Consider the following 16,108-nt stretch of genomic DNA (forward strand, 5'->3'; position numbering starts at 1 on the left):
TCCAATTCAAAGCCCAGGGCTGATGCACCTGATTGGCCGAGCTCCAGACGCATGTGCAAGGCCCCTTTGGAAAGGAGTCCAAAGAAGCAAGTATATGCACTTTGTTGTTTCTCTCCTGTGAGAAAGGCTCTTCCTCTCAGCAAGTCTCAGAAGCAGGGTTGCTATTAGCCCATATGGTGCTTTGTGCAAATAAGGAATATGCAAGCCTCTGCTTGAGAAAATAAGCAGGAATCTTTCTTGTCTCCGGTGGCTACAGAACACTGTCAGGGATCAGGGATCACAGCATGTCTACATTTCAGCCTCACGTGCCCTCTCTGCTGGGAGTCTTTGTGCAGTGCACAAACTGCACAAGTGTGTGTCGTAGCCCTGCTCATAAGGTGAGCATTTCTCAAATATAAACGGGGATGCAACTGAGGTAACAGATACATACTACAGGAAGTCATCAGACTTAGGGAGAAACACAGGTAACGAATGATGAGCACACAGCTTGATGGGGACCAGTGGAGAGATGCTGTTACGAAACCAAGACAAGTGAACAAAAGCCAGGCAAATACTGAGCTTTGCTGAGCACACACTTCCTGTATTAATAAAACTGAACCACCATCATGAGGAGCATCTCTTTGCATGTCGCATGCAATTTGTCCTCCAAAGAATGGAGGCACCAAGTAATACTGACAGAGAGTAGGCACATCTGAATCATCACTCGGAATAACTTAGAACCAGCAAATGTTACTATTTACAACACCAGCCCTCCTGAATGAGAGGATCATTTTCTTATATTTAACAAAGATTTATGAAAAATCTTGTATGTTTTCATGTTAAAATTAATATTCATTTGTTCACAATTACAACAGTAATTAAGCCAAGTGTTTCTGAGAGAAAACTGGATATTATTTTAATACAGTATAATAATATATAAACTCTTCTGCCCACATATTCATGATCAAATTAAAAGTAAACACTAGTAAGTTATGGCTGTTTTCATCCTGAAAGTAATAGAAATAGAAAAGACAAACAGATTGATCAGATCATTCAATATCAACTAGTCAGGAGAGAAAAAGCAGATTTGATTCAATTAAATGATTTGTCTATAACACCATCCTGCATGAGATCAATTGTATTGTGCATGTATTACACAGTCAAGCTTCTAGGTTGACCGATTTTATAGACACTATGTCTGGAGTCTCTTTCTATAGTGGAGTGCTAGGTTGAAAGTCTATTTGGGAGGGTTCAAATTAGCATGGAAGGAGAAGTATTTGACACAGAGTATTGTCTTTCAACTTTTATTCTAAACAACAGCAAAAAAAAAAAAAGGGCAGTAATTAGACAGGGATATAAGATCACAGGAGAGTTTTCTGAGATGGAAGGAATGCTGTTTTCCCATGCTATTGGGAGTGACCCATGGAGATACAGTGTGGCTGAGGGGTGGCTCACTATCACGCCAATATTATTTCCGAGCATTCTTGGCTATTTTAGTATTCTCTGTGGATGGCCTTTTCAACAGTCCTGGGCTCTCACTTCCAGGATCTCCTTTCTTCCAATGATCCTGTTTTCCATCCTACCTCAGCCACTCACCACTATTGCCACAACCTAGACTTTGTCATGATCAGTAATTGCAGCCTTATAATCTCAGCCATAAAAAAGGATGAGTTCATGTCCTTTGCAGTGACATGGATGAAGCTGGAAACCATCATTCTCAGCAAACTAACACAGGAACAGAAAACCGAACACTGCACGTTCTCACTCATAAGTGAGAGCTGAACAACGAGAACACATGGACACAGGGAGGAGAGCATCACACACTGTGGGGCAGTGCGGGGGGGGGGGGGCAAGGGGAAAGAGAGCATTAGGAGAAATACCTAATGTAGATTTGATGGGTTGATGGATACAGCAAACCACCATGGCACATGTATACCTGTGTAACAAACCTGCATGTTCTGCACATGTACCCCAGAACTTCAAGTATAAAAAATAGTAATAATAATTGTAGCCTCCCTATAATCTCAATTTCAAGCACCTCACTCTTCCATTATTATTTTTCTAACTTCCTTGTTCACTCAGTCTGCATCACCAACTCAAATAATTCTAATATATCGGTATCCAAGTCCATCGATCCTAGCCTTTTCATGTTCCTCAACATTTTAAGTTTTTGCCTCCCTCCTTACTCGGCTTAAATACCATGTCAGTCATCATGGTAATTTAATTCCATACACTCAACTCATTTGCCCCTCTCTTGCATTTTAATCACCTAGAAAAATCCCAGTGCTGGTTCAGTCCAACTCTCCACGAACTCCCTGGTGGCACTGGTGCAGTTTAATGTGTTGGAGAAAAATAGAAATACAAACATTAATGAGCATCAGTCTAAATTCATGACTGCTAGCACTAAGCGGAACCTTGGCACGACCTCGCAATCCAATCATATTTCATTAGTTCACTTGCTGTTCCATTCTTCTAGATGGTGATCTTCTCTCTTCAAATATCCAATATCTCTTCTTTCATATTCACTGTCAGTTGAAGACCCTGCTCCTCATTTCCCTATTTCACTGAGAAAAGTGAAGCGATTAGAGGAGATTCTCCACAAACTTCTATGACTACAGGTGGTCATCCACCTTCATGTCTGGTTATGTGCCTTGCCTTCCCTCCTGATGAACTGACCATACTCTTATTTAAGGCCATCTTCCACACTTACGCACTAAGTTCATTCCCTTGGGCCTCCCAAGTGACGTGGATTTCTCCCTCTCTTTCCTGCATTATTATTATCTCCTCTCAGCAGGAGTATTCCCATCAGCATTCCAAAATATTATTACTTCTTCCACTTAAAAAAAAAGCATGCTGTTTGGACCCATTCTCCTCCTTCAGCTATTCTCTTTGCTGTAAACTCCTTGAATTAAATTTTTAAACTTACTATATTCATATTTTTTCCTTCTATTCTCTCTTAAATCTCCTCTAATCAGGGTTTTGGCTTCCAACCCTCAATTTAATACTGCTCTCTTTTTTTCAAGGTAATCAAATGAGATCCAAGTTGCTGAAACCAATTGTCAGAAACATTTTCTCTCCCCTTCATTCAATATCTTTCTTGATTGGACATCTGGGATGCCAGACTTTTATAGTTTCCCTTTTTCTCTCTGGTGGCTTCTTCTGCGACCTTTGTTGGTTTCTTCACATCTTTCCAACCACTAAATTTTGAGGTGCCCAGTTCTCAATCATTGGATCACTTTTCTTTTCTAGCTACAATAACTCCATAGACGATCTCATCCACTCAGAACCATAAATATCATTCCTTTACTGATCACTCCTAAATATAGACCTTCAGCCTTGACCTCTGCCCAACTGCCTCCTGGACATCACCTCTCAGTTCCCAGATGGGCATCTCAAAATCAATATGTTCAAAACCAACTCCTAATTTTCCCACAAAAGTCTGCCCTTCACAAATTCATCCCATTCGTCTCCATCTCAGCAAATGGCATCTTTATCCTTTCATCTGCTCAGATCAAAAACTTGGTGTCACCCTTAGTTGCTGTTTCTCTCACACTCACCATTAAAACTATAACCAAACTCTATAGGCTCTAACTTCAAAATATATTCATCAACCTACTCCAGACCTTCATCATTACCTCTGAATTAATACAGTGGTCTCTTTATTGTTCTCCCTGTTTCTGACTTTAACCCTCTACCAATCACTCCCAGCACCACAACTAAAGTGATCTTGTTAAAACCTTGTCAGATCAGGTTCCTCTCTTGCTCTAGCCCCCACCTCCTCCCATCTTAGAGTCAAAGTCTTCACAATGCCTCTGTTTTAGGTCTTGTTCTCCAGAAAATAGACTCTGAGATGCAGATCTGTAAGCAGGAGGTTTATTGGGTTTGCTCTTGGGAATGACACTTGTAAGGAAGTAAGGAAAGCAGAATTGGGCAGAAGGACCAGTGGACTATGATATAGTTACAATAGGCCCTCAGAGCTGGCCTATTGTTCCCTTGAGGCAAGGGAACCCAACTCTTTTTTTTTTTAATTTATTGATTTTACTTTAGGTGCATACTATACCTGGCATTTCTCCCCACTTTATCCCTCCCCATCCTCCCCTACCTCTCTAACCCCTGCTGTTTCTCCCCTACCCCACCCCCAACTGCCCCTAGTGTGTGATGTTCCTCTCCCTAAGTCCCTCAAGGACAGTCTTTGGATGTGGTCTGCTCCTGGGAGAAAGCATAACCTTGGGAATGAAGTTCTTTTTTGCTGAGGGCAATTTCAGATGAGAAACTGAGCTAGGAGCCATCTACAGCCAACAACCAGTTGCCTCTTGGTTTTATCTTCTGCTCTCCTCTTACTCTATACTTAGATACTTCAGTTCCCTTGCTTTTCTTCAGCTACACCAGACTCACTTCTACCTTAGGGCCCTTGCAGTTTCCTCTGCCTGGAACGTGGGACTTGCTCCATGATATCCTCAAATTTCATCCTCTCAGTGAGTCTTCTTATCCAGTATTGCAGCCCAACACCCCTTCCCCAATACGGCTGATCCCCTTTACCATGCTCTACCTTTTCTTTTTTAATACCACTTTTCACCTTCTAATAGCCTATGTAATTTATTTATCCATTATGTTTATTGTCTGATATGTCTTTCTCCCACTAGAATATAAACTTCTTAATCTTTGCCTATTTTGTTTACTGATATTTCTCAATCACAAAGAGGTGTCCTCATGCATAGTAATTCTCATAATGAATATATTTTAAACAAAAGTTTTATAACTCAGTAGAGGATTTTTGTTTTCCACAGGGAAATTACCTTTCCTAAGTAGGAAATTCTTTTTAACATCAGAGTCTTCTGAATATGAATTTATTAAGTCACTTATTACATTTTCCCAAACCACAGAGTTGCCCAAACACAGCTCTCAGTTGAAGCAGGCTTATCTCTCAGATTATAATAATTATCTCATTCCTGCTATAAAGTAAAGGAAGGGAGGAAGAGCTGCACATAACTAATTAATTAATCAAGGCTTTAATTTTTCTTTAAACCCAGGGAATTTATGTCAGTCTGCCTTGTTATTTACCTAACTACCCTCCAGGATATTAATATTCTATCCTGCGATTTACAGCCTTAAATGGTCATGATGTGTTTATACAGGTGAAGAGCAGGTGCTCTGGCAGAGTCTTTTCTTACATTTCTTGTACATTAATTTACCTCGTAGTCTTCACACTCTGGAATGTCACTGACATGAAAACAACAGAAGGTTATTTTACTAACTGCAGTGCTTTGAATACACTAAGAAAAATATAGTTATGTTTATATGGTATAATGCGATAAACAAGGGAATTGGAGCCCCTGGCAAACTTTTCTGGTTACCCAGCCCTGCTCAGGCACCCCTATTACCCTTTGGGCTGGCTGACCCATCAGCTGGGGAAGCTCTACTAGATTAGATGATGTCATAGGAAGTGAATTATAACCAATTGGTGGAAAAAACCAATCCTCCATGACAAACATGATTTACAACTTCAAATTGCTTTCTTCACCAAATAGTCTCACAGATACCTTTCCTAAAACAAACGCTCTCTACTCTCAGTGTCAAGTCAACAATTTCTTGAATCTTTAAATAAATAAACATTTAAATATGTAGGAAAGTTCTTCACCCCTTCTATTGGATTTTTCTATTGATACTCAGCCCACCTTATAAACTTTTCTCTCTCTCCTTACAGTGCAGAGGCTGGAAGCCTGAGAAGTATATTTCTGTGACATCCCAGCCAGCAGAGTTCTGGATGTATTTTTTGTCAACATCTTAAAGATAAATTCACATGATATTTGAAAGGCAGCAGCAAGGCAGAAATCATTTCTCTTCTTTCTATGGCAGTAGTAGAAGGCATAGCGTGGGACTCCCAAATGTGAGTTTCTGTAGTGGCTTCTGTGCCCCCTGCCATTCCACCCACCTCGGGGACAAAGTACCACGAGATGAGCAGGAGCTTCCTGCAAGCTCCCGAATCTGGAAGACAGAGGCTCACTAACATTCTGTGGTGCTGCACCTGAAAGTTAGTGATAGACCCCTGACTCACTTCAGCCCTTCATTCTTTTAACACTTGATACATTGGAGTAAATCTTCTACTTGAAATACCTGGAATGCTTTTTATATTCTTGTCTGATCCCTTCTTATAAAACAGGCATACAAATTTTCCTTTTTGATGTAAGACAGGCAATAAACATATACTTTAACTTTCATTTTGTGGTAACAGATATGTTAGTACTGTCTGACTTTTTCCCATTTAACAGGATGTAATAATGGCTAGCACAGGGCTTTTCTGCTCATGCCGCAACAGACTTTCATTCTTTCAATTTCCTGTTAAACTTTCAACAAGCACTATGGTTTTTGCTTCAGTTATTTCTTAGTCAAGGGTAAATTAAAGAATATCAGGCTTATAATTTTCTATTACTGTTATTATCTAAAACCACCCAAGAAAATGAGAAGAATATGGATCCCTAGAGAAAAAGCAAGGGCTTTCCTAGGAAAAATGGTAAATAAATTTAGAGAATCAAACAGAAAATATTCGCTACCATCTAACCACCTGAACATAAAAGCCATCTTTATCTCATACATTACACCAAAACAAATTTCAGAGTTAAAAGATTTAAGCGTTAAAGTAAATGACCCATAGAAACACTTGAAGACAATCTCAGTGACTACTTTTAAAACTCTTGCTTGAGAAAACATTTTCTAAGTGTGACACCAAAGGTAAAACCCATTTTTTAAAAACTATATTTTTAAAATCTTTTCATTGATTTTAGAAGTTTCAAAATATATCAAAATTTAAGATAATATAATAGTTTCTACCACCTAGATTTCACAATTATGCTATAGTTGGTTTACCATCTATTTGTATTATATCATTCTAAATTAAATTTAATATATGAAGATATTCTACTTCTAAACGCTTCAGCGTAGATCTCCAGAAAATTGAAACATACTTTTACAAAACCACAATACCTTTATCACACCCAGCAAAATTGACAATAACTCTATCGTATTATCTAATATTTATTAGTCCATTTTCAGATTTCTTTATTAAAATGAAAATTTTTCACAAAATTATTTCCGTTCAGATCAGGATCATTCATTACATTTGGTTGTTAGTTCTTCTAAGTAAGTCTTTTTAAATCAGAACAATATTCTCTACACCTACTTTTTTTCCCCATGATACTGACTTTTATAAGATTTCATTTCAGATCAGTGTGGGTTTCTTTGCAGAAAATATTGCATTCTGGGCTGATTGTTTTTTCATGGTGTTATTTAACAGGACTTTAGATTGTTAGATTTCATTCTGAAAAAAGAATTGAAATAGGCATCCAAAGCTGTCCAGTGGAATTTTCTACAATGATGGAATGCTCTATATCTATGCTGTTCATTATAGTCACATGGTCATTCAGCACTTGAAGTATAGCTAGTGTGACCAAATAAATTAATTCTAATTTAATTTTAATTAGTTTAAATTCTAAACTTAAATATTACATGTGGCTAATGACTGCTGAATCATTTGTATATCATAAAAGTGAATATAAAGTACCTATATGCTGCCTATACATAAGTAGGTATTTGATAAATATTGGTTCTTCAGCCTTCCAAATATAGTTTAAGAAAAGCATGCTATCAAATATACTATTATATAGATTCAAATGAAGTCGTGTGTGTGACTTTATTATATAATTAAGACCCTCTCAAAAGCAGAGAAGTAAATGCCATCTGTTTACTTCAGGAATCTCCATGATCAGCACCAATTGCTATACTTACCTTGTTTTATTATCCACATGAAAATATCTCCTAAGTAGTGCAGTTATTCTGCAGTCTGTATCTTTAACATATATACATAAGACTTAAGAGTTAGAACTGAAGGGGGCCAAGACAGCCAATTAGAAGCAACTGCAGTGCATGGCACTCACAGAGAAGAATAAAAGGAGCAAGTGAATTCAGCACCTTCAATTGAAATATCCAGGTATGCACATTGGGACTGATCAGGGACACAACCTGACCCATAAAGAATGAAGAAAAGCAGCGTGGGGCAATGGCCCACCCAGGAGCAACACTGAGCTAAGGGAACCCCCACCCCTAGTCAAGGGAAGCAGTGAGTGAATGCACCACCCTGGGAAACCACACTTCTCCCATAGATCTTTGTAACCCTCAGTCAGATCAGGAGACCCCTTGTGAGCTCATGTCATCAGAGCCTTGGGTCCAACACACAGAGCTGTGTAGAGTCTTGGCAGAGCAGCTGCTCAGGCACCCACAGACCTGGGAGCTTTACATACTTCAGCCCCAGGATCCCCAACAAAGGTGGCTGCAACTCAGGCAAGGAGGGAGGTCCATACATACCCCTAGGAAGGGGGCCTAGAGATTGCCCTCTCTCACCATTCCTATTCTGGTAGTTCTGGCAAGGGCAATCAGGCAAGAGAAAGAAATAAAGGTGTTCCAGCAGGAAGAGAAGAAGTCAAACTATTTCTGTTTGCAGATGACATGATCCTATACCTAGAAAACGCTATCATCTCAACTTAAAAGCTTTTAAGCTGATAAGCAACCTCAGCAAAGTCTCACGATACAAAATCAGTGTGCGAAAATTGCTAGCATGCCTATGGACCAACAACAGGCAAGCTGAGAGCCAAATCATGAATGAACTCCCCTTCACAATTCCCATAAAAAGAATAAAATACCAAGGAATACAGCTAACAAGGGAAATGAAGACCTCTTCAAGGAGAACTACAAACCACAGCTGAAGAAAATCAGAAAGGACACAAACAAATGGAAAAACATCCCATGCTCATGGATAGGAAGAATCAATATTGTGAAAATGGCTCTACTGTCCAAAGTAATTTACAGATTCAATTCTACTCCCATTAAACTCCCATTAACATTCTTCACAGCATTGGGAAAATGTGGGGAACACTCCCGTGTGAGACCCCTAAAAGGCGTGAGTCTCACTATACGGTGAGTTTGATCCCAAACACAGTTTCCTACTGGAGGCAGTCGAGCTATCCGGAATATAGGAACTGAAAGATGAATGATCAGTTTCTAATATCAACCACAATATTGTTTGGGCCTAAAACTATGCGTTGCTGCTAGACCGAGTGACCCCCTGCCGGCAACCGGTTCCTGCTTTTAACCTTTTTATGACTTTAAGTATAATCCTTAAACCTTACTTACCAGACTGCCTTGCACCTTAGATAATGGTTTAACTGTCAATATTTGCAAAGCAAAATGTCACCATAAGGGATGGCTTTGATTCCTGACTCAGAGATTCCTGAATGGGGAAATTGAGTTGAGTTAGGAGTAGACAAAGGACAATCCGGATAAAAGATACTCTGATAAGCAAAACCAGAGACACCTGCAGCCAGGAGGAATAATGTCTGGATGCAAACAAGCTTTGTGATTACAGGAAATTCTGTTACTTTTTACAACCACTGATTGTGTATTTGACTTTTCAATTGTATAGGCCATGTAAGGTATACATTTACATTTCGTCTTGCAACCATTGTGTATCTGATTTCTCTATTGTATAGGCCATGTGAGGCATACATTTACATTCCTCTTACTATGACGTAAACCAGAGCCAAGAAAGTGTATTTATTCCTGGCCTTTGAAAAATAAAATTTGCTGTTTAGGCACAGCCTATCAGCCCTCCAGACGCCTCGCTTTCTCTCTCTCTGTCTTTATTATTTTCTCAGGCGCACTCCCTCTTCCAGGTATTAGGACCCTCTTGCAGGTCGAGAGACCCCCGGGCAGACGTGCCTACCCGTCCGGATGGTCCACGACAGGAAAACTATTTTAAAATTCATATAGAACCAAAAAAGAGCCCGAATATCCAAGGCAATCCCAAGCAAAAAGAACGAAGGCGGAGGCATCATGCTACAGAGCTACAGTAACCAAAACAGCATAGTATTGGTACAAGAACAGGCACATAGATCAATGGAACAGAACAGAGAACCCAGAAATAATATGGCACATCTACAACCATCTTATCTTCAACAAACCTGACAAAAACAAGTGTTGGGAAAAGGATTCCCTACTTAATAAATGGTGCTGTGAGAACTGGCAAGCCATATGCAGAAAACTGAAACTGGACCCCCTCATTACACCATATACAAAAACCAATTCAAGATAGATTCAAGACTTTAATGTAAAATCCAAAACTATAAAAACCCTAGAAGAAAACCAGCCAATACCATTCAGGACATAGGCACAGACAAAGACTTCATGACAAAGACCCCAAAAGTGATTGCAACAAAAGCAAGAATTGACAAATGGGATTTAATTAAGCTCAAGAGCTTTTGCACAGGAAAAGAAACTATCAATAATGTATTAGTCCATTCTCATGCTGCTATAAAGAAATATCTGAGACTGGGTAATTTATAAAGGAAAGATTTAATTGACTCACAGTTCCACAGGGCTGGGGAGGCCTCAGGAAACTTATAATAATGGCAGAAGGGGAAGTAAACACATCCTTTTCATGTGGCAGCAAGAAGGAGAAATGCCAAGCAAAGGGGAAAGGCCCCTTATAAAACCATCAGACCTCGTGAGAACTCACTCGGCTGCCCCCATGACGCCACTGCCTCCCACCAGGTCCCTCCCACAACACATGGGGATTTTAAGAACTACAATACAACAAGAGATTTGGGTGAGAACCCAACCAAACCATATCAAACAGAGTAAACAAACAACCTACATAATGGGAGAAAATGTTTGCAATCTGTGCATCTGACAAGGGTCTAATATCCAGCATCTATAAGGAGCTTAAATAAATTTATAAGTAAAAACCAACAACCCCATTAAAAAGTAGGCAAAGGACATGAACTGCCACTTCTCAAAAGAAGACATGCATGTGGCCAACAAACACATGAAAAAAAAAAAAAAGCTCAACATCACTGATCATTGGAGAAACACAAATTAAAATCACAATGAGATATCATCTTGCACCTGTCAGAATGGCTATTACTAAAAAGTCAAGAAACAGGTGCTGGTGAGGTTATGGATAAAAAGGAATGCTTTTACATTCTTGGTGAGAGGGTAAATTAGTTCAACCATTGTGGAAGATAGTGTGGCGACACCTCAAAGACCTACAGGCAGAAATACCATTTGACCCAGCAATCCCATTATTGGGTATATATTCAAAGGAACATAAATCATCTACTAAAAAGACACATGCACATATATGTTTATTGCAGCCCTATTCACAAAAGGAGAAACATGGAATCAACCATCAATGATAGACTGAATAAAGAAAATATATGGTACACATACACCACAGAATACTATGCAGCCATAAAAAGAAATGATATCACGTTCTTTTGCAGGGACATGGATGGAGGTGGAGGCCATTATCCTTAGCAAACTAATGGAGGAAAAGATAACCAAATACCATGTCTTCTCACTTATAAGTGGGAGCTAAATTACGAGAACATATGGGCACATGGCGGGGGAACAACACCAACTGGGTCCTGTCAGAGGGTGGGGGTGGGACAAGGGAGAGGATCAGGAATAATAGCTAATGGATGCTGGGCTTAATACATGGGCAATGGGATGATCTGTGCAGCAAACCACCATGGCACGTCTTTATCTATGTAACAAACCTGCACGTCCTGCACACCCCTGAACTTAAAAGTTGGAAATTTAAAAAATAGTTAAAATTCACATTTCTGAAGCAGGTACCCCTTTGTGTTTACTTTTCTTTCAAATTGTTTTTAGCATGTATTTGGATTGCTTAGAAAAAGCCAGGACAACGAGATTCAAAACTGAAACTTTTATTCAAACTTAGAAAGAGGATCTCTTTTCCATGGGATTGAAGCTGGAGCTCCTGAGAAGCTGCCTGATGGAGAGTGAAACGCAGAGAAAAGCAGAACTAAGACATAGAGAGAAGGAATTCCACTTTAACCTGTAGATCCAAACATGCCTGGAGCTGAGCTTGCTCACTGGGTAAGATTATCTCTATACTTTTCAGTTTTATGATCCTATAAATTCCTTGTTTTTCTTCAGCTCATTTGCATTGGTTTCTGTCTTTCTCACCTGAAGGAGTGCTATCAAAATGTATCAACCAAAAGTACCTAGAATTTGAAATCAGACAAACTTGATTTTATTACATCTTGGTTACAGTTTCCACCTCTAGAGATACTAATTCCCTCTTCTTAAGCTTGTTAAGAGGATTAAATGAGATGATACATCCTGCATGATAGAGATACTCTGAATATGCTGGTTTTCGTTTTGAATTTGAGTTATATTGATACCATGTCCTTGGGTTTTCACATAGTGTTTTCCTTTTCTGTACTTCAAAAAGTACTTCATCTACACCCATATGTAATATGAGGTCACCTGGGCCTAAACTGAAAAGGGAGAGGGGTAATTTATACAACTGGAAATGGGAAATTTCTCACCTACTTTCATAAGAGAATCAGTTTGGTGAGGAACACTATTTGTCTTTGGATCATACAGACCCGAAACAGTGGCTGTGAATTTGTGCTGCTCTTCCCACAATCTATTCCTTTTTAATTCCTGTCGTAATGTAATGGGAATTACATTGTGCAGGCTCTGGACACATGATGCAGTTCCTTTTGTCTTCTCAAATGCAACCATGTGTGGAATCTCCATTATTGTCACTGAAGATTTACTTACCTTTTATGATCATCCCGGATTTAAGTTAAGTACCTTGGTAATTAAACAGAATATAATTAACTAACTACTTGCAGGATTACCTAGCCTAAAAACCAACACAGTAAAATGCAGTAAGCATGTTTATGTCTGTTCAAATCCTCGTATTAATAAAGGTGATCAGATTATACAATTCAAATGCATTTTTAAGAAAATATTCCTGGCATAGAGGATTAAAAATATGTTTAAGCTAAATTCAGAATTCAGGAAAAGCAATTCTACAACTTACTTTCCACTATTTTTTCCCTTCAACTAAGCTTTTAAGCTGAATAAATTAAAGTCTCCCAAGATGTTTAAACAGTTTAGTCTATATTAGTATGCTATGGTTCATTCTAAAATACAACTGTAAAACCTTTGCCAAATTACCCTCTAACACCTGCTTAGTCATAACTGGAAATCTCTAACAAAGGCATCAATGCCCTTCTTATATATTAATTTTAGCTTCTTATCCGTAATTATTTATCACCCCCCAAGAATCCCTCTTCCTTCACCTAAATCTTATTCCTGTCTTCCCAATCTGTCAGGCAAAGGGTCGCTTTCTACTGTCTAATACTCAGTCTAAAATAATCTTGTACCTTGAAGATTTTCTTTCCTTCTTTTAAAAGCTTATCACAGTGTGTTCCAAATTGTTTTGAATTAAGGAAAGCAAAGCAATATACCTTTAAAGGTAGACAACTCCTCGTACGCGCATACGCATATATTTCTTAAAGAAGCAGAACTTTTTTGTCGTTACCTTTTTATGATGATACGGCTATTATTGTTACTTTCAACAAGTGCTATAATAATTTGCCCCACCACACACCCATATCATCTCTATTTCCACCCATGTATGGCAGGATAAAACTTCAAAGTACTGGTTAATAACAAAAGTTTCCTCATCTCTAGCAAGACCCTCCTTTTCAGGCAGTTTTACTTAAGGATCCAATCTAAGAAAAGGAAGAGATAGAGATAGAGAACAAAACCATGTCAGGCAGAAATAGCTGGAAAGATATAGGCCAGAGTTTTTCTTAGACTCAATTTTAGAATTCTCTGGACCAGGGAGAAGGAAGAACAGAGATTAGAGAAATAAAATAGAGTGAGCTGGGATCCCATATTCTGTATCCATCCCAAGATCTGAGGGTGATAAAGTGATCCTCGATAAGTTTAGAATCTTTGAACAAAACGAGGCATGTGGCCTGCTTTCTGTCTAGAAACCCAAGAGATGGCAACCCACACAGAAGCCTGATGTTTATGATAGTTGTGTGCTAAATACTGTGGGTTGGCCCCCACCCTTGTGAACTCTCTCTTTTATCACAGGGCTAGACGTCTGGAAACTACTTTTTCCAATCTCCTTTTTTCGTTCCAGGCTTGCCAGTGCACTTGCACGAGATTAAAGGGAAGTGCTGGGACAGCTGGATAGCCACATGCAAAAAGTGAAGTTGGACCTCTACCTTACATTATACACAAAAATTAACTCAAAATGGATCTAAGACCTAATCATAACTACTAATCTGTAAAATTCTTAGAAGACAACATAGAGAGTAAATCTTCATGATTTCAGATTTGGCAATAGATTTTTAGATACAATACCCCAGCACAAGCAGCAAAAAAAATCAGATCATTAGACTTCATCAAAATAAAAAACTCTCATATAGCAAAGGGCATTAAGAAAAAGTGAAAAGACAGCTATGATAAAAGAGAAAATATTTGCAAATCATATATCTGACAAGGTGCTTGTGTCTAGAACACACAAAGAACTATTATAGCTCAGTAGTAAAAAGACAAATGATCCAATTAAAAACAAGGTAAAGCATCTGAACAGACATTTCTCCAAAAAAGATATACTAATGGCTAATAAGCACAAGAAAAAATGTTTAACATTATTAAACATTAGGGAAATGCAAATCAAAAACACAATGGAATATCACTTCATGGCCAGTAAGAAGGCAATAATAAATTAAAAAAAAAAAAAAAAAAAAAAAAAAAAAACAGGTAACAACTGTGAGTGACAATACGGAGAAATTGGAACCTTCATATATTGCTGGTGGGAATGTAAATGGGGTGGCTGCTTTGGAAATCAGCATAGCAATTCCTCAAAAGGTTAGAGTTACCCTATGAACCAGCAATTCCACTCCAAAGTAAATACTCAACATATATAATTCCACACAAAACCTTGTACGCAAATGGTCATAGCAACATTATTTACAATAGCCAATAAGTAGAAATAACCCAAATGTTCATTAACTAATGAATAGATAAATAAAATGTGGTATATGGATACTATGGAATATATTTGGTAATCAGACCGTATGAAATATGAACACATATTACAACAAGAATAAATGAACAATAACATTGAGAGCATTATGTTAAGTGAAAGTATCCATTACAAATGGCCATTTATTGTAAGACTCGATTTATATAAAATGTCCAGATTAGGAAAATCTATAGAGACAAAAAGCAGATTACTGATTGCCCAGGGCCAGAGAGTGAGGTATAAGGGGACTGGGATTGAGGGGTGATGTCAGGTAATGAAATGTTCTAAAATTTATTGTGGTGATAGATTCTCAACTCTGTGAATATACTAACGGCATTGAATGATATACTATAAATGATTGGATTGTATGGTGTATAAATTATATCTCAACAAATCTGCTTATTAAAAAATGAAAGGTAAGAAGGAAGGCAGAGGCACATCTTCTCCTGGCTTTAGCCTGGGAGCACAGTGCCCTATAGGAACTGCACTACCGTTCCTGCACTCTGCTGAACCGCACCACGGTTCCTGTTCCTACTACGGTAGGAACTACAGGAACAAACCAGCATAGTTTCAGAGGAACGAGAGATCGTGCAGTTGTGGTTTCCTGCAGCAGCAGTAGCACTTTCCTGAAGTTCCTAAGCACTGACTAGCATTACCTTATCCCCTTCCTTTTGTCTCTTTTATCCCTTCCAATAATTTTGTCACTTAACTCCCTTTATTAAAATCCAATCTGCTTGAAATGCCTACAGTGGTTTGTTTTCCTAACTAAATTCTGATCAATAGTACTGCCCAGAGAATATCCTTTCTCCTTGTTCTCTTCCTAACACATTTTTAAATTTTGTCCAGATATTCATCTCTCCACTATATAGCCAAGTACCACAGGAGACAATGAGTGACAGAGTGACCTCAGCTTCAGGGTTCAGCCTGATTTTTGTCTAAGAGTAATCCCATTTATCTTTCTACGAATTGGTTCAGAAACGGTCATCCAACCTAGTTAGGCCAATGAGACGTGAAAGGGGGTTTATCAGAAACTTCTGGGAACACTCTTCATCCTTAAGTAGGAATCATAAGAAACCAACTACATATAAAAGAGAAATTCCTATTTTCTGCTTACAGCTATCAAACAACCAAGACAGGAGTCTTCTTAAGAACAAAGGTGCCAGTACAGAGGCAGTGTAGAGAAACACAGAGAACTTGGGTGTTTAATTGCATTAT

The 16,108-nt window shown here is 38.5% G+C and overlaps 1 long non-coding RNA gene across 3 annotated transcripts in view; it reads left to right on the forward strand.

The window, feature by feature from the left end:
• Positions 1 to 16,108, forward strand: part of LOC141580549 (uncharacterized) — a 55,713-nt gene that overhangs the window by 11,158 nt on the left and 28,447 nt on the right. For 2 of the 3 annotated variants that reach the window (XR_012512754.1, XR_012512755.1), the window contains exon 3: positions 11,771 to 11,928. This is a non-coding gene — a long non-coding RNA (uncharacterized LOC141580549). Of the gene's footprint in view, positions 1 to 11,770; positions 11,929 to 14,002; positions 15,773 to 16,108 lie in introns of those variants that run through there. The other variant, XR_012512756.1, reaches the window with a different exon arrangement.

Source organism: Saimiri boliviensis, chromosome 1, assembly GCF_048565385.1.
Source record: "Saimiri boliviensis isolate mSaiBol1 chromosome 1, mSaiBol1.pri, whole genome shotgun sequence".
NCBI classification, from domain to species: Eukaryota; Metazoa; Chordata; class Mammalia; order Primates; family Cebidae; genus Saimiri; species Saimiri boliviensis.